This window comes from Cryptomeria japonica, unplaced genomic scaffold (genome assembly GCF_030272615.1).
Source record: "Cryptomeria japonica unplaced genomic scaffold, Sugi_1.0 HiC_scaffold_34, whole genome shotgun sequence".
NCBI classification, from domain to species: domain Eukaryota; kingdom Viridiplantae; phylum Streptophyta; class Pinopsida; order Cupressales; family Cupressaceae; genus Cryptomeria; species Cryptomeria japonica.
The window spans coordinates 571,362-594,597 of record NW_026728856.1 but is presented as its reverse complement, the minus strand read 5'-3'; the positions used below and the strand labels follow the sequence as shown (position 1 = coordinate 594,597).

The 23,236-nt window shown below is 63.5% G+C and overlaps 3 non-coding genes across 3 annotated transcripts; all 3 read right to left on the bottom strand.

Annotated features, from left to right (window-relative positions):
• Window positions 1-5,915: 5,915 nt before the first annotated feature.
• On the bottom strand, window positions 5,916-6,034 carry LOC131862037 (5S ribosomal RNA). The gene has a single exon (XR_009361065.1). It is a non-coding gene; the product is annotated as a 5S ribosomal RNA (ribosomal RNA).
• Window positions 6,035-11,950: 5,916 nt separating this feature from the next.
• LOC131862036 (5S ribosomal RNA) lies at window positions 11,951-12,069 on the bottom strand. The gene has a single exon (XR_009361064.1). It is a non-coding gene; the product is annotated as a 5S ribosomal RNA (ribosomal RNA).
• Window positions 12,070-17,986: 5,917 nt separating this feature from the next.
• Window positions 17,987-18,104, bottom strand: LOC131861921 (5S ribosomal RNA). The gene has a single exon (XR_009360951.1). It is a non-coding gene; the product is annotated as a 5S ribosomal RNA (ribosomal RNA).
• Window positions 18,105-23,236: the final 5,132 nt, after the last annotated feature.

Here is a 23,236-nt window from a genome sequence, read left to right as displayed (position 1 = left end):
GTTATGAGCTTGTCGCAGTGTGTACTTAGCAAACCGCGACCCACGTGCGAATCCACCCCGGCCACCCACCCCCGTCGAGGTGCACACCCTCCCTCGCGAAGTGCGCCCCGTTCGCCAAGTGTGAGCCCTGCCCGGGTGCGCGCACCTTGCTAGGGCGTCGGGTGTGCACCCGGCCCGGCCTACGTGCGTGCACCTGGACGGGGCGTCGTGTGCGTGCAGTGTCCCGTCTGCAACGCGGTGCCCACACACCACCTCGGGCGCAACGACCTGCGCTCACATGTGGGCCGAGTGCACCTTGGTGCATGTTCGGGGCGCCTCGGGTGCACGCTCGATCTTGCCCCGGTGCACCAAGGCGCTCGGTTTGCCCCGGGTGCGCACTTGGTGCAAGGTGGGCACCCAAAATAGGGATCAAGCACCAAAACACAAGTTTCGGGATGCAAAATGGGACCCAAGGACCACAAATGCGTTCCAAGACCCATGATGGGTCCACGAGAACAAAAATGTGTTCCGAGACTTAATAAACAAATATTGGGTTTTAGGAGAAGAAACATGCTCTGATGCCCAAAACGAGAATCGACCCCGAAAAGGCCACAGGCCAAAAGTGGGATGCGAGACAAAAAAAAATGGGACCCGAGGACCAAAATTGGGTTCCCAGGTCGAAGACAGGGCAACCGGACAAGAAACGACCTCTAAGGCTCGAAATGAGTCCCGACGACTAAAACTTGACAAGAAGCACCCATCAGGCACCCAACTCGACACCCATGGGATGCCGACCCACCCGGGCTTCCACCTAGCACACCTTGGCACCCACCCACCCTCGCACCCAACCTCGCACCCAACTTAGCACCTTTGAACCCACATTGGCACTCACCCTGACCCTGGCACCTTGGAACCCACATTGGCACTCACCTTGACCCTGGCACCCACCTTTGCACTCACCTTGGGACCCACCCTGGCTCCCACCTCGGCACCCACCCAGACACCCACCTTGGTTCCTTGGCACCCACCTTGGATCCTTGGCACCCACCCCGACACCCACCTTGGCACGCAACTTGGCTACTTGCCACCCACCTTGGCTCCTTGACGCCCACCCCGACAACCACCCCGTGACCTACCCTGGCTAGGGTTGGTGCACACCCACCCTGGTGCCCACCTTGGCACCCACCCCATGACCCACCTTGGCACGCACCTTAGTACCCACCCCGTTACCCACCCTAGGACCCACCCCGTGACCCACCTTGGCCAGGGTGGGTGCCTTGGTGCGCACAACTTGCCTGGGCTGCACACCAGGGCGGGCTCAAGATGGCACCCGCGTTCCGTTTTTTTCACTATCTTTCAAAACGGAAATTTTAAAATCTCGTTTTTTTTTTTTTTTTGCCTTTTCTGGAAATTAGTGAAGGCAGCGCATCAAAGGTGCGCAATGCTGGTGCGAACCCGGGAGCGCTCCGATGTGTGCTCCAAGGTGCGGCGTGCACGAAGTCCGAGCCCGGCTTGCCCCGGGTGCGCACCTCGCGTGCACCTTCGCCGGGGTGAGCACCTTGGCTGGGTTGCGCGCCCTGGTGCGCACCAAGGAGCGCTCTGAAGTGTGCTCCAAGGTGCGGCGTGCACGAAGTCGGAGCTCGGTTTGCCCCGGGTGTGCACCTCGGGTGCGCACCTCGCGTGCACCTTCGCTGCGGTGGGCACCTTGGCTGGGTTGCGCGCCTTGGTGGGCACCATGCAGTGCACGAAGTCGGAGCCCGGTTTGCCCCGGGCGCGCACCTCCGCCAGGGTGGGCACCTTGGTGCGCACAACTTGCCTGGGCTGCGCACCAGGAAGGGCTCAAGATGGCACCCGCGTTCCGTTTTTTTCACTATCTTTCAGAACGGAAATTTTAAAATATCGTTTTTTTTTGCCTTTTCTGGAAATTAGTGAAGGCAGCGCATCAAAGGTGCGCAACGCTGGTGCGAACCTGGGAGCGCTCCGATGTGTGCTCCAAGGTGCGGCGTGCACGAAGTCGGAGCCCGGTTTGCCCCGGGTGCGCCCTGGTGGGCACCATGGTGCGCACCAAGGAGCGCTCCGAAGTGTGCTCCAAGGTGCGGCCTGCACGAAGTCGGAGCCCGGTTTGCCCCGGGCGTGCACCGCGGGTGGGCACCTTGGTGCGCATGCCTTGCCTGGGCTGCGCACCAGGGCGGGCTCAAGATGGCACCCGCGTTCCGTTTTTTTCACTATCTTTCAAAACGGAAATTTTAAAATCTCATTTTTTTTTGCCTTTTCTGGAAATTAGTGAAGGCAGCGCATCAAAGGTGCGCACCTCGCTGCCCACCACGGTGCGCAACGCCGGTGGGCACCCGGGAGTGCTTCGAAGTGTGCTCCAAGGTGCTGCGTGCACGTTGTCGGAGCCCGGTTTGCCCCGGGTGCGCACCTCGCGTGCACCTTCGTCGGGGTGGGCACCTTGGCTGGGTTTGCCCCGGCTGCGCTCCGAAGCGGGGTTATTGGAGCGCCGCCTCTTTTTTTGTCGGAGCGTTTGGTGGGGTTTCTCGCATTGGCTCTTCCCAGGCCCGGTTGCCACCCTGGCGCGCACGAAGTCGGAAGTAGGGTTAATTGCCCGGGTGCGCACCTTTGCCAGGGTGGGCACCTTACCTGGGCTGTGCACCAGGGCGGGCTCAAGATGGCACCCGCGTTCCGTTTTTTTCACTATCTTTCAAAACGGAAATTTTAAAATCTCCTCTTTTTTTTGCCTTTTCTGGAAATTAGTGAAGGCAGCGCATCAAAGGTGCGCACCTCGCTGCCCACCTTGGTGTGCTCTGAGGTGCGCACCCGGGAGCGCTACGAAGTGTGCTCCAAGGTGCGGCGTGCACGTTGTCGGAGCCCGGTTTGCCCCGGGTGCGCACCTCGCCTGCACCTTGGCCGGGGTGGGCACCCTGGCTGGGTTTGCCCAGGGTGCGCTCCGAAGCGGGGTTACTGGAGCGCCCCCTCTTTTTTTGTCAGAGCGTTTGGTGGGGTTTCTCGCATTGGCTCTTCCCAGGCCCGGTTGTTGGGTGCGCTCCCACCCTGGCGCGCGCGAAGTTGGAAGTTGGGTTAATTGCCCGGGCGCGCACCTTCGCCAGGGTGGGCACCTTGGTGCGCACACCTTGGCTGGGCTGCGCACCAGGGCGGGCTCAAGATGGCACCAGCATTCCCTTTTTCTCACTATCTTTCAAAACGGAAATTTTAAAATCTCGTTTTTTTTTGCCTTTTATGGAAATTAGTGAAGGCATCGCATCAAAGGTGCGCACCTCGCTGCCCACCTTGGTGTGCTCCGAGGTGCCCACCACGGTGCGCTCCGAGGTGCCCACCATGGTGCGCAACGCCGGTGCGAACCCGGGAGCGCCCCGATGTGTGCTCCAAGGTGCGGCGTGCACGAAGCCGGACCCCGGTTTGCCCCGGGTGCGCACCTCGCGTGCACCTTGGTGCGCACACCTTGGCTGGGTTGCGCGGCCTGGTGGGCACCATGGTGCGCACCAAGGAGCGCTCCGAAGTGTGCTCCAAGGTGCGGCGTGCACGAAGTCCTAGCCCGGTTTGCCCCGGGTGCGCACCTTCGCCGCGGTGGGCACCATGGCGTGCACGAAGTCGGAGCCCGGTTTGCCCCGGGTGCGCACCTCGCGTGCACCTTCGCCGGGGTGGGCACCTCGGCTGGGTTGCGCGCCCTGGTGCGCACCAAGGAGCGCTCCGAAGTGTGCTCCAAGGTGCGGCGTGCACGAAGTCGGAGCCCGGTTTGCCCCGGGTGCGCACCTTCGCCGCGGTGGGCACCCTGGTGCGCACCATGGCGTGCACGAAGTCGGAGCCCGGTTTGCCCCGGGTGCGCACCTCGCGTGCACCTTCGGCGGGGTTGCGCGCCCTGGTGCGCACCAAGGAGCGCTCCGAAGTGTGCTCCAAGGTGCGGCGTGCACGAAGTCGGAGCCCGGTTTGCCCCGGGTGCGCACCTCGCGTGCACCTTCGGCGGGGTTGCGCGCCCTGGTGGGCACCATGGTGCGCACCAAGGAGCGCTCCGAAGTGTGCTCCAAGGTGCGGCGTGCACGAAGTCGGAGCCCGGTTTGCCCCGGGTGCACACCTCGCGTGCACCTTCGCCGCGGTGGGCACCATGGCGTGCACGAAGTCGGAGCCCGGTTTGCCCCGGGTGCGCACCTCGCGTGCACCTTCGCCGGGGTGGGCACCTCGGCTGGGTTGCGCGCCCTGGTGCGCACCAAGGAGCGCTCCGAAGTGTGCTCCAAGGTGCGGCGTGCACGAAGTCGGAGCCCGGTTTGCCCCGGGTGCGCACCTCGCGTGCACCTTCGCCGCGGTGGGCACCATGGCGTGCACGAAGTCGGAGCCCGGTTTGCCCCGGGTGCGCACCCCGCGTGCACCTTCGCCGGGGTGGGCACCTCGGCTGGGTTGCGCGCCCTGGTGCGCACCAAGGAGCGCTCCGAAGTGTGCTCCAAGGTGCGGCGTGCACGAAGTCGGAGCCCGGTTTGCCCCGGGTGCGCACCTCGCGTGCACCTTCGCCGCGGTGGGCACCTTGGCTGGGTTGGGCACCATTGAGCGCTCCGAAGTGTGCTCCAAGGTGCGCACCATGGCCCTCCAAGGTGCGCAGCATGGCGTGCACGAAGTCGGAGCCCGGTTTGCCCCGGGTGCGCACCTCGCGTGCACCTTCGCCAGGGTGGGCACCTCGGTGCGCACACCTTCTCAATGTTTTCTTGCCTTTTCTGGAAATTGGTGAAGGCAGCGCATCAAAGGTGCGCACCTCGGTGTGCTCCGAGGTGCGAACCCGAGAGCGCTCCGAGGTGCCCACGAAGTCGAAAGTCGGGTTAATTGCATTGTTTTCCCCGGGTGCGCTCCGAGGTGCGCAACATCGGTGCGCACCAAGGAGGGCTCCGAAGTGTGCTCCAAGGTGCGCACGATTCGGAGCTCGGTTTGCCCGGGGTGCGCACACCTTGGCTGGGTTGCGCACCCTTTGTGCGCTCCAAGGTGCGCACGAAGTCGGAGCTCGGTTTGCCCCGGGTGCGCACCTTCGCCAGGGTGCGCACCTTGATGCGCACGCCTTGGCTGGGCTGCGCACCTTGGTGGGCGCCATGGTGCGCACCTTTCGTGCGCTCCAAGGTGCGCACGAAGTCGGAGCTCGGTTTGCCCCGGGTGCGCACCTTGGTGGGCGCCATGGTGCACTCCGAGGTGCCCAAGATTGGTGCGCACCAAGGAGCGCTCCGAAGTGCGCTCCAAGGTGCGCAGGTGCGCGCGAAGTCGAAAGTTGGGTTAATTGTCCGGTTTGCCTCGGGTGCGCACCTTGCGTGCACCTTCGCCAGGGTGGGCGCCTTGGTGCGCACACCTTGGCTGGGCTGCGCACCCGGGCGCGCACACCTTGGCACCCGCGTTTCCTTCATTTTAAATTTTTTTTTTTTACAATCTCTCAAGTGGGAAATTCTATAATCTCAACTTTTTTTGCCTTTTCAGGAAACTTTTGAATGGAGCGCATCATTGGTGCGCTCCGAAGTGTGCTCCAAGGTGCGCACCTCTGGTGTGCTCCAAAGCTCTCTCCAGCTGCGTGCACCTGCCCCGGCCGCGCACCCGGCCCCGCCCAGCTTCGCTCACCTGTCCCGGGCGTCTGGTGCGGAACCTTAGAGTAAGAAACATCACCGTGCACCTTGGCCAACGTGCGCGACTCGACCGAGCGCGCACTGGCCGAGGTGCACACCGATTTCACCTGGGTGCGCGCGCAGCACCTCGGGCGCACCGGGGTGCGCGCACAACGCCCGGGTTGCACCGTGGCCTGTGTGCTCGGGGCGCCTCGGGTGCGCGCTCGGTGTCGCCCCCGCGCGCGCGGTAGTGCGGGCAGCGCACCCCGGCCCGGCCCGGCCCCGACGAGAACGCAAACGGGCAAAAGGTTTATTCAAATAGCATTGCGACGCCCGGCGAAAAACTAAAAAAGGGTGCAACACCGGGACTTCCCGGGAGGTCACCCATCCCAGTACTACTCCGGCCCAAGCGCGCTTAACTGCGGAGTTCTGATGGGATCCGGTGCACTAACGCTGGTATGATCGCACCCGTTATGAGCTTGTCGCAGTGTGTACTTAGCAAACCGCGACCCACGTGCGAATCCACCCCGGCCACCCACCCCCGTCGAGGTGCACACCCTCCCTCGCGAAGTGCGCCCCGTTCGCCAAGTGTGAGCCCTGCCCGGGTGCGCGCACCTTGCTAGGGCGTCGGGTGTGCACCCGGCCCGGCCTACGTGCGTGCACCTGGACGGGGCGTCGTGTGCGTGCAGTGTCCCGTCTGCAACGCGGTGCCCACACACCACCTCGGGCGCAACGACCTGCGCTCACATGTGGGCCGAGTGCACCTTGGTGCATGTTCGGGGCGCCTCGGGTGCACGCTCGATCTTGCCCCGGTGCACCAAGGCGCTCGGTTTGCCCCGGGTGCGCACTTGGTGCAAGGTGGGCACCCAAAATAGGGATCAAGCACCAAAACACAAGTTTCGGGATGCAAAATGGGACCCAAGGACCACAAATGCGTTCCAAGACCCATGATGGGTCCACGAGAACAAAAATGTGTTCCGAGACTTAATAAACAAATATTGGGTTTTAGGAGAAGAAACATGCTCTGATGCCCAAAACGAGAATCGACCCCGAAAAGGCCACAGGCCAAAAGTGGGATGCGAGACAAAAAAAAATGGGACCCGAGGACCAAAATTGGGTTCCCAGGTCGAAGACAGGGCAACCGGACAAGAAACGACCTCTAAGGCTCGAAATGAGTCCCGACGACTAAAACTTGACAAGAAGCACCCATCAGGCACCCAACTCGACACCCATGGGATGCCGACCCACCCGGGCTTCCACCTAGCACACCTTGGCACCCACCCACCCTCGCACCCAACCTCGCACCCAACTTAGCACCTTTGAACCCACATTGGCACTCACCCTGACCCTGGCACCTTGGAACCCACATTGGCACTCACCTTGACCCTGGCACCCACCTTTGCACTCACCTTGGGACCCACCCTGGCTCCCACCTCGGCACCCACCCAGACACCCACCTTGGTTCCTTGGCACCCACCTTGGATCCTTGGCACCCACCCCGACACCCACCTTGGCACGCAACTTGGCTACTTGCCACCCACCTTGGCTCCTTGACGCCCACCCCGACAACCACCCCGTGACCTACCCTGGCTAGGGTTGGTGCACACCCACCCTGGTGCCCACCTTGGCACCCACCCCATGACCCACCTTGGCACGCACCTTAGTACCCACCCCGTTACCCACCCTAGGACCCACCCCGTGACCCACCTTGGCCAGGGTGGGTGCCTTGGTGCGCACAACTTGCCTGGGCTGCACACCAGGGCGGGCTCAAGATGGCACCCGCGTTCCGTTTTTTTCACTATCTTTCAAAACGGAAATTTTAAAATCTCGTTTTTTTTTTTTTTTTGCCTTTTCTGGAAATTAGTGAAGGCAGCGCATCAAAGGTGCGCAATGCTGGTGCGAACCCGGGAGCGCTCCGATGTGTGCTCCAAGGTGCGGCGTGCACGAAGTCCGAGCCCGGCTTGCCCCGGGTGCGCACCTCGCGTGCACCTTCGCCGGGGTGAGCACCTTGGCTGGGTTGCGCGCCCTGGTGCGCACCAAGGAGCGCTCTGAAGTGTGCTCCAAGGTGCGGCGTGCACGAAGTCGGAGCTCGGTTTGCCCCGGGTGTGCACCTCGGGTGCGCACCTCGCGTGCACCTTCGCTGCGGTGGGCACCTTGGCTGGGTTGCGCGCCTTGGTGGGCACCATGCAGTGCACGAAGTCGGAGCCCGGTTTGCCCCGGGCGCGCACCTCCGCCAGGGTGGGCACCTTGGTGCGCACAACTTGCCTGGGCTGCGCACCAGGAAGGGCTCAAGATGGCACCCGCGTTCCGTTTTTTTCACTATCTTTCAGAACGGAAATTTTAAAATATCGTTTTTTTTTGCCTTTTCTGGAAATTAGTGAAGGCAGCGCATCAAAGGTGCGCAACGCTGGTGCGAACCTGGGAGCGCTCCGATGTGTGCTCCAAGGTGCGGCGTGCACGAAGTCGGAGCCCGGTTTGCCCCGGGTGCGCCCTGGTGGGCACCATGGTGCGCACCAAGGAGCGCTCCGAAGTGTGCTCCAAGGTGCGGCCTGCACGAAGTCGGAGCCCGGTTTGCCCCGGGCGTGCACCGCGGGTGGGCACCTTGGTGCGCATGCCTTGCCTGGGCTGCGCACCAGGGCGGGCTCAAGATGGCACCCGCGTTCCGTTTTTTTCACTATCTTTCAAAACGGAAATTTTAAAATCTCATTTTTTTTTGCCTTTTCTGGAAATTAGTGAAGGCAGCGCATCAAAGGTGCGCACCTCGCTGCCCACCACGGTGCGCAACGCCGGTGGGCACCCGGGAGTGCTTCGAAGTGTGCTCCAAGGTGCTGCGTGCACGTTGTCGGAGCCCGGTTTGCCCCGGGTGCGCACCTCGCGTGCACCTTCGTCGGGGTGGGCACCTTGGCTGGGTTTGCCCCGGCTGCGCTCCGAAGCGGGGTTATTGGAGCGCCGCCTCTTTTTTTGTCGGAGCGTTTGGTGGGGTTTCTCGCATTGGCTCTTCCCAGGCCCGGTTGCCACCCTGGCGCGCACGAAGTCGGAAGTAGGGTTAATTGCCCGGGTGCGCACCTTTGCCAGGGTGGGCACCTTACCTGGGCTGTGCACCAGGGCGGGCTCAAGATGGCACCCGCGTTCCGTTTTTTTCACTATCTTTCAAAACGGAAATTTTAAAATCTCCTCTTTTTTTTGCCTTTTCTGGAAATTAGTGAAGGCAGCGCATCAAAGGTGCGCACCTCGCTGCCCACCTTGGTGTGCTCTGAGGTGCGCACCCGGGAGCGCTACGAAGTGTGCTCCAAGGTGCGGCGTGCACGTTGTCGGAGCCCGGTTTGCCCCGGGTGCGCACCTCGCCTGCACCTTGGCCGGGGTGGGCACCCTGGCTGGGTTTGCCCAGGGTGCGCTCCGAAGCGGGGTTACTGGAGCGCCCCCTCTTTTTTTGTCAGAGCGTTTGGTGGGGTTTCTCGCATTGGCTCTTCCCAGGCCCGGTTGTTGGGTGCGCTCCCACCCTGGCGCGCGCGAAGTTGGAAGTTGGGTTAATTGCCCGGGCGCGCACCTTCGCCAGGGTGGGCACCTTGGTGCGCACACCTTGGCTGGGCTGCGCACCAGGGCGGGCTCAAGATGGCACCAGCATTCCCTTTTTCTCACTATCTTTCAAAACGGAAATTTTAAAATCTCGTTTTTTTTTGCCTTTTATGGAAATTAGTGAAGGCATCGCATCAAAGGTGCGCACCTCGCTGCCCACCTTGGTGTGCTCCGAGGTGCCCACCACGGTGCGCTCCGAGGTGCCCACCACGGTGCGCAACGCCGGTGCGAACCCGGGAGCGCCCCGATGTGTGCTCCAAGGTGCGGCGTGCACGAAGCCGGACCCCGGTTTGCCCCGGGTGCGCACCTCGCGTGCACCTTGGTGCGCACACCTTGGCTGGGTTGCGCGGCCTGGTGGGCACCATGGTGCGCACCAAGGAGCGCTCCGAAGTGTGCTCCAAGGTGCGGCGTGCACGAAGTCCTAGCCCGGTTTGCCCCGGGTGCGCACCTTCGCCGCGGTGGGCACCATGGCGTGCACGAAGTCGGAGCCCGGTTTGCCCCGGGTGCGCACCTCGCGTGCACCTTCGCCGGGGTGGGCACCTCGGCTGGGTTGCGCGCCCTGGTGCGCACCAAGGAGCGCTCCGAAGTGTGCTCCAAGGTGCGGCGTGCACGAAGTCGGAGCCCGGTTTGCCCCGGGTGCGCACCTTCGCCGCGGTGGGCACCCTGGTGCGCACCATGGCGTGCACGAAGTCGGAGCCCGGTTTGCCCCGGGTGCGCACCTCGCGTGCACCTTCGGCGGGGTTGCGCGCCCTGGTGCGCACCAAGGAGCGCTCCGAAGTGTGCTCCAAGGTGCGGCGTGCACGAAGTCGGAGCCCGGTTTGCCCCGGGTGCGCACCTCGCGTGCACCTTCGGCGGGGTTGCGCGCCCTGGTGGGCACCATGGTGCGCACCAAGGAGCGCTCCGAAGTGTGCTCCAAGGTGCGGCGTGCACGAAGTCGGAGCCCGGTTTGCCCCGGGTGCGCACCTCGCGTGCACCTTCGCCGCGGTGGGCACCATGGCGTGCACGAAGTCGGAGCCCGGTTTGCCCCGGGTGCGCACCTCGCGTGCACCTTCGCCGGGGTGGGCACCTCGGCTGGGTTGCGCGCCCTGGTGCGCACCAAGGAGCGCTCCGAAGTGTGCTCCAAGGTGCGGCGTGCACGAAGTCGGAGCCCGGTTTGCCCCGGGTGCGCACCTCGCGTGCACCTTCGCCGCGGTGGGCACCATGGCGTGCACGAAGTCGGAGCCCGGTTTGCCCCGGGTGCGCACCCCGCGTGCACCTTCGCCGGGGTGGGCACCTCGGCTGGGTTGCGCGCCCTGGTGCGCACCAAGGAGCGCTCCGAAGTGTGCTCCAAGGTGCGGCGTGCACGAAGTCGGAGCCCGGTTTGCCCCGGGTGCGCACCTCGCGTGCACCTTCGCCGCGGTGGGCACCTTGGCTGGGTTGGGCACCATTGAGCGCTCCGAAGTGTGCTCCAAGGTGCGCACCATGGCCCTCCAAGGTGCGCAGCATGGCGTGCACGAAGTCGGAGCCCGGTTTGCCCCGGGTGCGCACCTCGCGTGCACCTTCGCCAGGGTGGGCACCTCGGTGCGCACACCTTCTCAATGTTTTCTTGCCTTTTCTGGAAATTGGTGAAGGCAGCGCATCAAAGGTGCGCACCTCGGTGTGCTCCGAGGTGCGAACCCGAGAGCGCTCCGAGGTGCCCACGAAGTCGAAAGTCGGGTTAATTGCATTGTTTTCCCCGGGTGCGCTCCGAGGTGCGCAACATCGGTGCGCACCAAGGAGGGCTCCGAAGTGTGCTCCAAGGTGCGCACGATTCGGAGCTCGGTTTGCCCGGGGTGCGCACACCTTGGCTGGGTTGCGCACCCTTTGTGCGCTCCAAGGTGCGCACGAAGTCGGAGCTCGGTTTGCCCCGGGTGCGCACCTTCGCCAGGGTGCGCACCTTGATGCGCACGCCTTGGCTGGGCTGCGCACCTTGGTGGGCGCCATGGTGCGCACCTTTCGTGCGCTCCAAGGTGCGCACGAAGTCGGAGCTCGGTTTGCCCCGGGTGCGCACCTTGGTGGGCGCCATGGTGCACTCCGAGGTGCCCAAGATTGGTGCGCACCAAGGAGCGCTCCGAAGTGCGCTCCAAGGTGCGCAGGTGCGCGCGAAGTCGAAAGTTGGGTTAATTGTCCGGTTTGCCTCGGGTGCGCACCTTGCGTGCACCTTCGCCAGGGTGGGCGCCTTGGTGCGCACACCTTGGCTGGGCTGCGCACCCGGGCGCGCACACCTTGGCACCCGCGTTTCCTTCATTTTAAATTTTTTTTTTTTACAATCTCTCAAGTGGGAAATTCTATAATCTCAACTTTTTTTGCCTTTTCAGGAAACTTTTGAATGGAGCGCATCATTGGTGCGCTCCGAAGTGTGCTCCAAGGTGCGCACCTCTGGTGTGCTCCAAAGCTCTCTCCAGCTGCGTGCACCTGCCCCGGCCGCGCACCCGGCCCCGCCCAGCTTCGCTCACCTGTCCCGGGCGTCTGGTGCGGAACCTTAGAGTAAGAAACATCACCGTGCACCTTGGCCAACGTGCGCGACTCGACCGAGCGCGCACTGGCCGAGGTGCACACCGATTTCACCTGGGTGCGCGCGCAGCACCTCGGGCGCACCGGGGTGCGCGCACAACGCCCGGGTTGCACCGTGGCCTGTGTGCTCGGGGCGCCTCGGGTGCGCGCTCGGTGTCGCCCCCCGCGCGCGCGGTAGTGCGGGCAGCGCACCCCGGCCCGGCCCGGCCCCGACGAGAACGCAAACGGGCAAAAGGTTTATTCAAATAGCATTGCGACGCCCGGCGAAAAACTAAAAAAGGGTGCAACACCGGGACTTCCCGGGAGGTCACCCATCCCAGTACTACTCCGGCCCAAGCGCGCTTAACTGCGGAGTTCTGATGGGATCCGGTGCACTAACGCTGGTATGATCGCACCCGTTATGAGCTTGTCGCAGTGTGTACTTAGCAAACCGCGACCCACGTGCGAATCCACCCCGGCCACCCACCCCCGTCGAGGTGCACACCCTCCCTCGCGAAGTGCGCCCCGTTCGCCAAGTGTGAGCCCTGCCCGGGTGCGCGCACCTTGCTAGGGCGTCGGGTGTGCACCCGGCCCGGCCTACGTGCGTGCACCTGGACGGGGCGTCGTGTGCGTGCAGTGTCCCGTCTGCAACGCGGTGCCCACACACCACCTCGGGCGCAACGACCTGCGCTCACATGTGGGCCGAGTGCACCTTGGTGCATGTTCGGGGCGCCTCGGGTGCACGCTCGATCTTGCCCCGGTGCACCAAGGCGCTCGGTTTGCCCCGGGTGCGCACTTGGTGCAAGGTGGGCACCCAAAATAGGGATCAAGCACCAAAACACAAGTTTCGGGATGCAAAATGGGACCCAAGGACCACAAATGCGTTCCAAGACCCATGATGGGTCCACGAGAACAAAAATGTGTTCCGAGACTTAATAAACAAATATTGGGTTTTAGGAGAAGAAACATGCTCTGATGCCCAAAACGAGAATCGACCCCGAAAAGGCCACAGGCCAAAAGTGGGATGCGAGACAAAAAAAAATGGGACCCGAGGACCAAAATTGGGTTCCCAGGTCGAAGACAGGGCAACCGGACAAGAAACGACCTCTAAGGCTCGAAATGAGTCCCGACGACTAAAACTTGACAAGAAGCACCCATCAGGCACCCAACTCGACACCCATGGGATGCCGACCCACCCGGGCTTCCACCTAGCACACCTTGGCACCCACCCACCCTCGCACCCAACCTCGCACCCAACTTAGCACCTTTGAACCCACATTGGCACTCACCCTGACCCTGGCACCTTGGAACCCACATTGGCACTCACCTTGACCCTGGCACCCACCTTTGCACTCACCTTGGGACCCACCCTGGCTCCCACCTCGGCACCCACCCAGACACCCACCTTGGTTCCTTGGCACCCACCTTGGATCCTTGGCACCCACCCCGACACCCACCTTGGCACGCAACTTGGCTACTTGCCACCCACCTTGGCTCCTTGACGCCCACCCCGACAACCACCCCGTGACCTACCCTGGCTAGGGTTGGTGCACACCCACCCTGGTGCCCACCTTGGCACCCACCCCATGACCCACCTTGGCACGCACCTTAGTACCCACCCCGTTACCCACCCTAGGACCCACCCCGTGACCCACCTTGGCCAGGGTGGGTGCCTTGGTGCGCACAACTTGCCTGGGCTGCACACCAGGGCGGGCTCAAGATGGCACCCGCGTTCCGTTTTTTTCACTATCTTTCAAAACGGAAATTTTAAAATCTCGTTTTTTTTTTTTTTTTGCCTTTTCTGGAAATTAGTGAAGGCAGCGCATCAAAGGTGCGCAATGCTGGTGCGAACCCGGGAGCGCTCCGATGTGTGCTCCAAGGTGCGGCGTGCACGAAGTCCGAGCCCGGCTTGCCCCGGGTGCGCACCTCGCGTGCACCTTCGCCGGGGTGAGCACCTTGGCTGGGTTGCGCGCCCTGGTGCGCACCAAGGAGCGCTCTGAAGTGTGCTCCAAGGTGCGGCGTGCACGAAGTCGGAGCTCGGTTTGCCCCGGGTGTGCACCTCGGGTGCGCACCTCGCGTGCACCTTCGCTGCGGTGGGCACCTTGGCTGGGTTGCGCGCCTTGGTGGGCACCATGCAGTGCACGAAGTCGGAGCCCGGTTTGCCCCGGGCGCGCACCTCCGCCAGGGTGGGCACCTTGGTGCGCACAACTTGCCTGGGCTGCGCACCAGGAAGGGCTCAAGATGGCACCCGCGTTCCGTTTTTTTCACTATCTTTCAGAACGGAAATTTTAAAATATCGTTTTTTTTTGCCTTTTCTGGAAATTAGTGAAGGCAGCGCATCAAAGGTGCGCAACGCTGGTGCGAACCTGGGAGCGCTCCGATGTGTGCTCCAAGGTGCGGCGTGCACGAAGTCGGAGCCCGGTTTGCCCCGGGTGCGCCCTGGTGGGCACCATGGTGCGCACCAAGGAGCGCTCCGAAGTGTGCTCCAAGGTGCGGCCTGCACGAAGTCGGAGCCCGGTTTGCCCCGGGCGTGCACCGCGGGTGGGCACCTTGGTGCGCATGCCTTGCCTGGGCTGCGCACCAGGGCGGGCTCAAGATGGCACCCGCGTTCCGTTTTTTTCACTATCTTTCAAAACGGAAATTTTAAAATCTCATTTTTTTTTGCCTTTTCTGGAAATTAGTGAAGGCAGCGCATCAAAGGTGCGCACCTCGCTGCCCACCACGGTGCGCAACGCCGGTGGGCACCCGGGAGTGCTTCGAAGTGTGCTCCAAGGTGCTGCGTGCACGTTGTCGGAGCCCGGTTTGCCCCGGGTGCGCACCTCGCGTGCACCTTCGTCGGGGTGGGCACCTTGGCTGGGTTTGCCCCGGCTGCGCTCCGAAGCGGGGTTATTGGAGCGCCGCCTCTTTTTTTGTCGGAGCGTTTGGTGGGGTTTCTCGCATTGGCTCTTCCCAGGCCCGGTTGCCACCCTGGCGCGCACGAAGTCGGAAGTAGGGTTAATTGCCCGGGTGCGCACCTTTGCCAGGGTGGGCACCTTACCTGGGCTGTGCACCAGGGCGGGCTCAAGATGGCACCCGCGTTCCGTTTTTTTCACTATCTTTCAAAACGGAAATTTTAAAATCTCCTCTTTTTTTTGCCTTTTCTGGAAATTAGTGAAGGCAGCGCATCAAAGGTGCGCACCTCGCTGCCCACCTTGGTGTGCTCTGAGGTGCGCACCCGGGAGCGCTACGAAGTGTGCTCCAAGGTGCGGCGTGCACGTTGTCGGAGCCCGGTTTGCCCCGGGTGCGCACCTCGCCTGCACCTTGGCCGGGGTGGGCACCCTGGCTGGGTTTGCCCAGGGTGCGCTCCGAAGCGGGGTTACTGGAGCGCCCCCTCTTTTTTTGTCAGAGCGTTTGGTGGGGTTTCTCGCATTGGCTCTTCCCAGGCCCGGTTGTTGGGTGCGCTCCCACCCTGGCGCGCGCGAAGTTGGAAGTTGGGTTAATTGCCCGGGCGCGCACCTTCGCCAGGGTGGGCACCTTGGTGCGCACACCTTGGCTGGGCTGCGCACCAGGGCGGGCTCAAGATGGCACCAGCATTCCCTTTTTCTCACTATCTTTCAAAACGGAAATTTTAAAATCTCGTTTTTTTTTGCCTTTTATGGAAATTAGTGAAGGCATCGCATCAAAGGTGCGCACCTCGCTGCCCACCTTGGTGTGCTCCGAGGTGCCCACCACGGTGCGCTCCGAGGTGCCCACCACGGTGCGCAACGCCGGTGCGAACCCGGGAGCGCCCCGATGTGTGCTCCAAGGTGCGGCGTGCACGAAGCCGGACCCCGGTTTGCCCCGGGTGCGCACCTCGCGTGCACCTTGGTGCGCACACCTTGGCTGGGTTGCGCGGCCTGGTGGGCACCATGGTGCGCACCAAGGAGCGCTCCGAAGTGTGCTCCAAGGTGCGGCGTGCACGAAGTCCTAGCCCGGTTTGCCCCGGTGTGCGCACCTTCGCCGCGGTGGGCACCATGGCGTGCACGAAGTCGGAGCCCGGTTTGCCCCGGGTGCGCACCTCGCGTGCACCTTCGCCGGGGTGGGCACCTCGGCTGGGTTGCGCGCCCTGGTGCGCACCAAGGAGCGCTCCGAAGTGTGCTCCAAGGTGCGGCGTGCACGAAGTCGGAGCCCGGTTTGCCCCGGGTGCGCACCTTCGCCGCGGTGGGCACCCTGGTGCGCACCATGGCGTGCACGAAGTCGGAGCCCGGTTTGCCCCGGGTGCGCACCTCGCGTGCACCTTCGGCGGGGTTGCGCGCCCTGGTGCGCACCAAGGAGCGCTCCGAAGTGTGCTCCAAGGTGCGGCGTGCACGAAGTCGGAGCCCGGTTTGCCCCGGGTGCGCACCTCGCGTGCACCTTCGGCGGGGTTGCGCGCCCTGGTGGGCACCATGGTGCGCACCAAGGAGCGCTCCGAAGTGTGCTCCAAGGTGCGGCGTGCACGAAGTCGGAGCCCGGTTTGCCCCGGGTGCGCACCTCGCGTGCACCTTCGCCGCGGTGGGCACCATGGCGTGCACGAAGTCGGAGCCCGGTTTGCCCCGGGTGCGCACCTCGCGTGCACCTTCGCCGGGGTGGGCACCTCGGCTGGGTTGCGCGCCCTGGTGCGCACCAAGGAGCGCTCCGAAGTGTGCTCCAAGGTGCGGCGTGCACGAAGTCGGAGCCCGGTTTGCCCCGGGTGCGCACCTCGCGTGCACCTTCGCCGCGGTGGGCACCATGGCGTGCACGAAGTCGGAGCCCGGTTTGCCCCGGGTGCGCACCCCGCGTGCACCTTCGCCGGGGTGGGCACCTCGGCTGGGTTGCGCGCCCTGGTGCGCACCAAGGAGCGCTCCGAAGTGTGCTCCAAGGTGCGGCGTGCACGAAGTCGGAGCCCGGTTTGCCCCGGGTGCGCACCTCGCGTGCACCTTCGCCGCGGTGGGCACCTTGGCTGGGTTGGGCACCATTGAGCGCTCCGAAGTGTGCTCCAAGGTGCGCACCATGGCCCTCCAAGGTGCGCAGCATGGCGTGCACGAAGTCGGAGCCCGGTTTGCCCCGGGTGCGCACCTCGCGTGCACCTTCGCCAGGGTGGGCACCTCGGTGCGCACACCTTCTCAATGTTTTCTTGCCTTTTCTGGAAATTGGTGAAGGCAGCGCATCAAAGGTGCGCACCTCGGTGTGCTCCGAGGTGCGAACCCGAGAGCGCTCCGAGGTGCCCACGAAGTCGAAAGTCGGGTTAATTGCATTGTTTTCCCCGGGTGCGCTCCGAGGTGCGCAACATCGGTGCGCACCAAGGAGGGCTCCGAAGTGTGCTCCAAGGTGCGCACGATTCGGAGCTCGGTTTGCCCGGGGTGCGCACACCTTGGCTGGGTTGCGCACCCTTTGTGCGCTCCAAGGTGCGCACGAAGTCGGGCTCGGTTTGCCCCGGGTGCGCACCTTCGCCAGGGTGCGCACCTTGATGCGCACGCCTTGGCTGGGCTGCGCACCTTGGTGGGCGCCATGGTGCGCACCTTTCGTGCGCTCCAAGGTGCGCACGAAGTCGGAGCTCGGTTTGCCCCGGGTGCGCACCTTGGTGGGCGCCATGGTGCACTCCGAGGTGCCCAAGATTGGTGCGCACCAAGGAGCGCTCCGAAGTGCGCTCCAAGGTGCGCAGGTGCGCGCGAAGTCGAAAGTTGGGTTAATTGTCCGGTTTGCCTCGGGTGCGCACCTTGCGTGCACCTTCGCCAGGGTGGGCGCCTTGGTGCGCACACCTTGGCTGGGCTGCGCACCCGGGCGCGCACACCTTGGCACCCGCGTTTCCTTCATTTTAAATTTTTTTTTTTTACAATCTCTCAAGTGGGAAATTCTATAATCTCAACTTTTTTTGCCTTTTCAGGAAACTTTTGAATGGAGCGCATCATTGGTGCGCTCCGAAGTGTGCTCCAAGGTGCGCACCTCTGGTGTGCTCCAAAGCTCTCTCCAGCTGCGTGCACCTGCCCCGGCCGCGCACCCGGCCCCGCCCAGCTTCGCTCACCTGTCCCGGGCGTCTGGTGCGGAACCTTAGAGTAAGAAACATCACCGTGCACCTTGGCCAACGTGCGCGACTCGACCGAGCGCGCACTGGCCGAGGTGCACACCGATTTCACCTGGGTGGCGCGCGCAGCACCTCGGGCGCACCGGGGTGCGCGCACAACGCCCGGGTTGCACCGTGGCCTGTGTGCTCGGGGCGCCTCGGGTGCGCGCTCGGTGTCGCCCCCCGCGCGCGCGGTAGTGCGGGCAGCGCACCCCGGCCCGGCCCGGCCCCGACGAGAACGCAAACGGGCAAAAGGTTTATTCAAATAGCATTGCGACGCCCGGCGAAAAACTAAAAAAGGGTGCAACACCGGGACTTCCCGGGAGGTCACCCATCCCAGTACTACTCCGGCCCAAGCGCGCTTAACTCGGAGTTCTGATGGGATCCGGTGCACTAACGCTGGTATGATCGCACCCGTTATGAGCTTGTCGCAGTGTGTACTTAGCAAACCGCGACCCACGTGCGAATCCACCCCGGCCACCCACCCCCGTCGAGGTGCACACCCTCCCTCGCGAAGTGCGCCCCGTTCGCCAAGTGTGAGCCCTGCCCGGGTGCGCGCACCTTGCTAGGGCGTCGGGTGTGCACCCGGCCCGGCCTACGTGCGTGCACCTGGACGGGGCGTCGTGTGCGTGCAGTGTCCCGTCTGCAACGCGGTGCCCACACACCACCTCGGGCGCAACGACCTGCGCTCACATGTGGGCCGAGTGCACCTTGGTGCATGTTCGGGGCGCCTCGGGTGCACGCTCGATCTTGCCCCGGTGCACCAAGGCGCTCGGTTTGCCCCGGGTGCGCACTTGGTGCAAGGTGGGCACCCAAAATAGGGATCAAGCACCAAAACACAAGTTTCGGGATGCAAAATGGGACCCAAGGACCACAAATGCGTTCCAAGACCCATGATGGGTCCACGAGAACAAAAATGTGTTCCGAGACTTAATAAACAAATATTGGGTTTTAGGAGAAGAAACATGCTCTGATGCCCAAAACGAGAATCGACCCCGAAAAGGCCACAGGCCAAAAGTGGGATGCGAGACAAAAAAAAATGGGACCCGAGGACCAAAATTGGGTTCCCAGGTCGAAGACAGGGCAACCGGACAAGAAACGACCTCTAAGGCTCGAAATGAGTCCCGACGACTAAAACTTGACAAGAAGCACCCATCAGGCACCCAACTCGACACCCATGGGATGCCGACCCACCCGGGCTTCCACCTAGCACACCTTGGCACCCACCCACCCTCGCACCCAACCTCGCACCCAACTTAGCACCTTTGAACCCACATTGGCACTCACCCTGACCCTGGCACCTTGGAACCCACATTGGCACTCACCTTGACCCTGGCACCCACCTTTGCACTCACCTTGGGACCCACCCTGGCTCCCACCTCGGCACCCACCCAGACACCCACCTTGGTTCCTTGGCACCCACCTTGGATCCTTGGCACCCACCCCGACACCCACCTTGGCACGCAACTTGGCTACTTGCCACCCACCTTGGCTCCTTGACGCCCACCCCGACAACCACCCCGTGACCTACCCTGGCTAGGGTTGGTGCACACCCACCCTGGTGCCCACCTTGGCACCCACCCCATGACCCACCTTGGCACGCACCTTAGTACCCACCCCGTTACCCACCCTAGGACCCACCCCGTGACCCACCTTGGCCAGGGTGGGTGCCTTGGTGCGCACAACTTGCCTGGGCTGCACACCAGGGCGGGCTCAAGATGGCACCCGCGTTCCGTTTTTTTCACTATCTTTCAAAACGGAAATTTTAAAATCTCGTATTTTTTTTTTTTTTGCCTTTTCTGGAAATTAGTGAAGGCAGCGCATCAAAGGTGCGCAATGCTGGTGCGAACCCGGGAGCGCTCCGATGTGTGCTCCAAGGTGCGGCGTGCACGAAGTCCGAGCCCGGCTTGCCCCGGGTGCGCACCTCGCGTGCACCTTCGCCGGGGTGAGCACCTTGGCTGGGTTGCGCGCCCTGGTGCGCACCAAGGAGCGCTCTGAAGTGTGCTCCAAGGTGCGGCGTGCACGAAGTCGGAGCTCGGTTTGCCCCGGGTGTGCACCTCGGGTGCGCACCTCGCGTGCACCTTCGCTGCGGTGGGCACCTTGGCTGGGTTGCGCGCCTTGGTGGGCACCATGCAGTGCACGAAGTCGGAGCCCGGTTTGCCCCGGGCGCGCACCTCCGCCAGGGTGGGCACCTTGGTGCGCACAACTTGCCTGGGCTGCGCACCAGGAAGGGCTCAAGATGGCACCCGCGTTCCGTTTTTTTCACTATCTTTCAGAACGGAAATTTTAAAATATCGTTTTTTTTTGCCTTTTCTGGAAATTAGTGAAGGCAGCGCATCAAAGGTGCGCAACGCTGGTGCGAACCTGGGAGCGCTCCGATGTGTGCTCCAAGGTGCGGCGTGCACGAAGTCGGAGCCCGGTTTGCCCCGGGTGCGCCCTGGTGGGCACCATGGTGCGCACCAAGGAGCGCTCCGAAGTGTGCTCCAAGGTGCGGCCTGCACGAAGTCGGAGCCCGGTTTGCCCCGGGCGTGCACCGCGGGTGGGCACCTTGGTGCGCATGCCTTGCCTGGGCTGCGCACCAGGGCGGGCTCAAGATGGCACCCGCGTTCCGTTTTTTTCACTATCTTTCAAAACGGAAATTTTAAAATCTCATTTTTTTTTGCCTTTTCTGGAAATTAGTGAAGGCAGCGCATCAAAGGTGCGCACCTCGCTGCCCACCACGGTGCGCAACGCCGGTGGGCACCCGGGAGTGCTTCGAAGTGTGCTCCAAGGTGCTGCGTGCACGTTGTCGGAGCCCGGTTTGCCCCGGGTGCGCACCTCGCGTGCACCTTCGTCGGGGTGGGCACCTTGGCTGGGTTTGCCCCGGCTGCGCTCCGAAGCGGGGTTATTGGAGCGCCGCCTCTTTTTTTGTCGGAGCGTTTGGTGGGGTTTCTCGCATTGGCTCTTCCCAGGCCCGGTTGCCACCCTGGCGCGCACGAAGTCGGAAGTAGGGTTAATTGCCCGGGTGCGCACCTTTGCCAGGGTGGGCACCTTACCTGGGCTGTGCACCCGGGCGGGCTCAAGATGGCACCCGCGTTCCGTTTTTTTCACTATCTTTCAAAACGGAAATTTTAAAATCTCCTCTTTTTTTTGCCTTTTCTGGAAATTAGTGAAGGCAGCGCATCAAAGGTGCGCACCTCGCTGCCCACCTTGGTGTGCTCTGAGGTGCGCACCCGGGAGCGCTACGAAGTGTGCTCCAAGGTGCGGCGTGCACGTTGTCGGAGCCCGGTTTGCCCCGGGTGCGCACCTCGCCTGCACCTTGGCCGGGGTGGGCACCCTGGCTGGGTTTGCCCAGGGTGCGCTCCGAAGCGGGGTTACTGGAGCGCCCCCTCTTTTTTTGTCAGAGCGTTTGGTGGGGTTTCTCGCATTGGCTCTTCCCAGGCCCGGTTGTTGGGTGCGCTCCCACCCTGGCGCGCGCGAAGTTGGAAGTTGGGTTAATTGCCCGGGCGCGCACCTTCGCCAGGGTGGGCACCTTGGTGCGCACACCTTGGCTGGGCTGCGCACCAGGGCGGGCTCAAGATGGCACCAGCATTCCCTTTTTCTCACTATCTTTCAAAACGGAAATTTTAAAATCTCGTTTTCTTTTGCCTTTTATGGAAATTAGTGAAGGCATCGCATCAAAGGTGCGCACCTCGCTGCCCACCTTGGTGTGCTCCGAGGTGCCCACCACGGTGCGCTCCGAGGTGCCCACCATGGTGCGCAACGCCGGTGCGAACCCGGGAGCGCCCCGATGTGTGCTCCAAGGTGCGGCGTGCACGAAGCCGGACCCCGGTTTGCCCCGGGTGCGCACCTCGCGTGCACCTTGGTGCGCACACCTTGGCTGGGTTGCGCGGCCTGGTGGGCACCATGGTGCGCACCAAGGAGCGCTCCGAAGTGTGCTCCAAGGTGCGGCGTGCACGAAGTCCTAGCCCGGTTTGCCCCGGGTGCGCACCTTCGCCGCGGTGGGCACCATGGCGTGCACGAAGTCGGAGCCCGGTTTGCCCCGGGTGCGCACCTCGCGTGCACCTTCGCCGGGGTGGGCACCTCGGCTGGGTTGCGCGCCCTGGTGCGCACCAAGGAGCGCTCCGAAGTGTGCTCCAAGGTGCGGCGTGCACGAAGTCGGAGCCCGGTTTGCCCCGGGTGCGCACCTTCGCCGCGGTGGGCACCCTGGTGCGCACCATGGCGTGCACGAAGTCGGAGCCCGGTTTGCCCCGGGTGCGCACCTCGCGTGCACCTTCGCCGGGGTGGGCACCTCGGCTGGGTTGCGCGCCCTGGTGCGCACCAAGGAGCGCTCCGAAGTGTGCTCCAAGGTGCGGCGTGCACGAAGTCGGAGCCCGGTTTGCCCCGGGTGCGCACCTCGCGTGCACCTTCGCCGCGGTGGGCACCATGGCGTGCACGAAGTCGGAGCCCGGTTTGCCCCGGGTGCGCACCCCGCGTGCACCTTCGCCGGGGTGGGCACCTCGGCTGGGTTGCGCGCCCTGGTGCGCACCAAGGAGCGCTCCGAAGTGTGCTCCAAGGTGCGGCGTGCACGAAGTCGGAGCCCGGTTTGCCCCGGGTGCGCACCTCGCGTGCACCTTCGCCGCGGTGGGCACCTTGGCTGGGTTGGGCACCATTGAGCGCTCCGAAGTGTGCTCCAAGGTGCGCACCATGGCCCTCCAAGGTGCGCAGCATGGCGTGCACGAAGTCGGAGCCCGGTTTGCCCCGGGTGCGCACCTCGCGTGCACCTTCGCCAGGGTGGGCACCTCGGTGCGCACACCTTCTCAATGTTTTCTTGCCTTTTCTGGAAATTGGTGAAGGCAGCGCATCAAAGGTGCGCACCTCGGTGTGCTCCGAGGTGCGAACCCGAGAGCGCTCCGAGGTGCCCACGAAGTCGAAAGTCGGGTTAATTGCATTGTTTTCCCCGGGTGCGCTCCGAGGTGCGCAACATCGGTGCGCACCAAGGAGGGCTCCGAAGTGTGCTCCAAGGTGCGCACGATTCGGAGCTCGGTTTGCCCGGGGTGCGCACACCTTGGCTGGGTTGCGCACCCTTTGTGCGCTCCAAGGTGCGCACGAAGTCGGAGCTCGGTTTGCCCCGGGTGCGCACCTTCGCCAGGGTGCGCACCTTGATGCGCACGCCTTGGCTGGGCTGCGCACCTTGGTGGGCGCCATGGTGCGCACCTTTCGTGCGCTCCAAGGTGCGCACGAAGTCGGAGCTCGGTTTGCCCCGGGTGCGCACCTTGGTGGGCGCCATGGTGCACTCCGAGGTGCCCAAGATTGGTGCGCAACAAGGAGCGCTCCGAAGTGCGCTCCAAGGTGCGCAGGTGCGCGCGAAGTCGAAAGTTGGGTTAATTGTCCGGTTTGCCTCGGGTGCGCACCTTGCGTGCACCTTCGCCAGGGTGGGCGCCTTGGTGCGCACACCTTGGCTGGGCTGCGCACCCGGGCGCGCACACCTTGGCACCCGCGTTTCCTTCATTTTAAATTTTTTTTTTTTACAATCTCTCAAGTGGGAAATTCTATAATCTCAACTTTTTTTGCCTTTTCAGGAAACTTT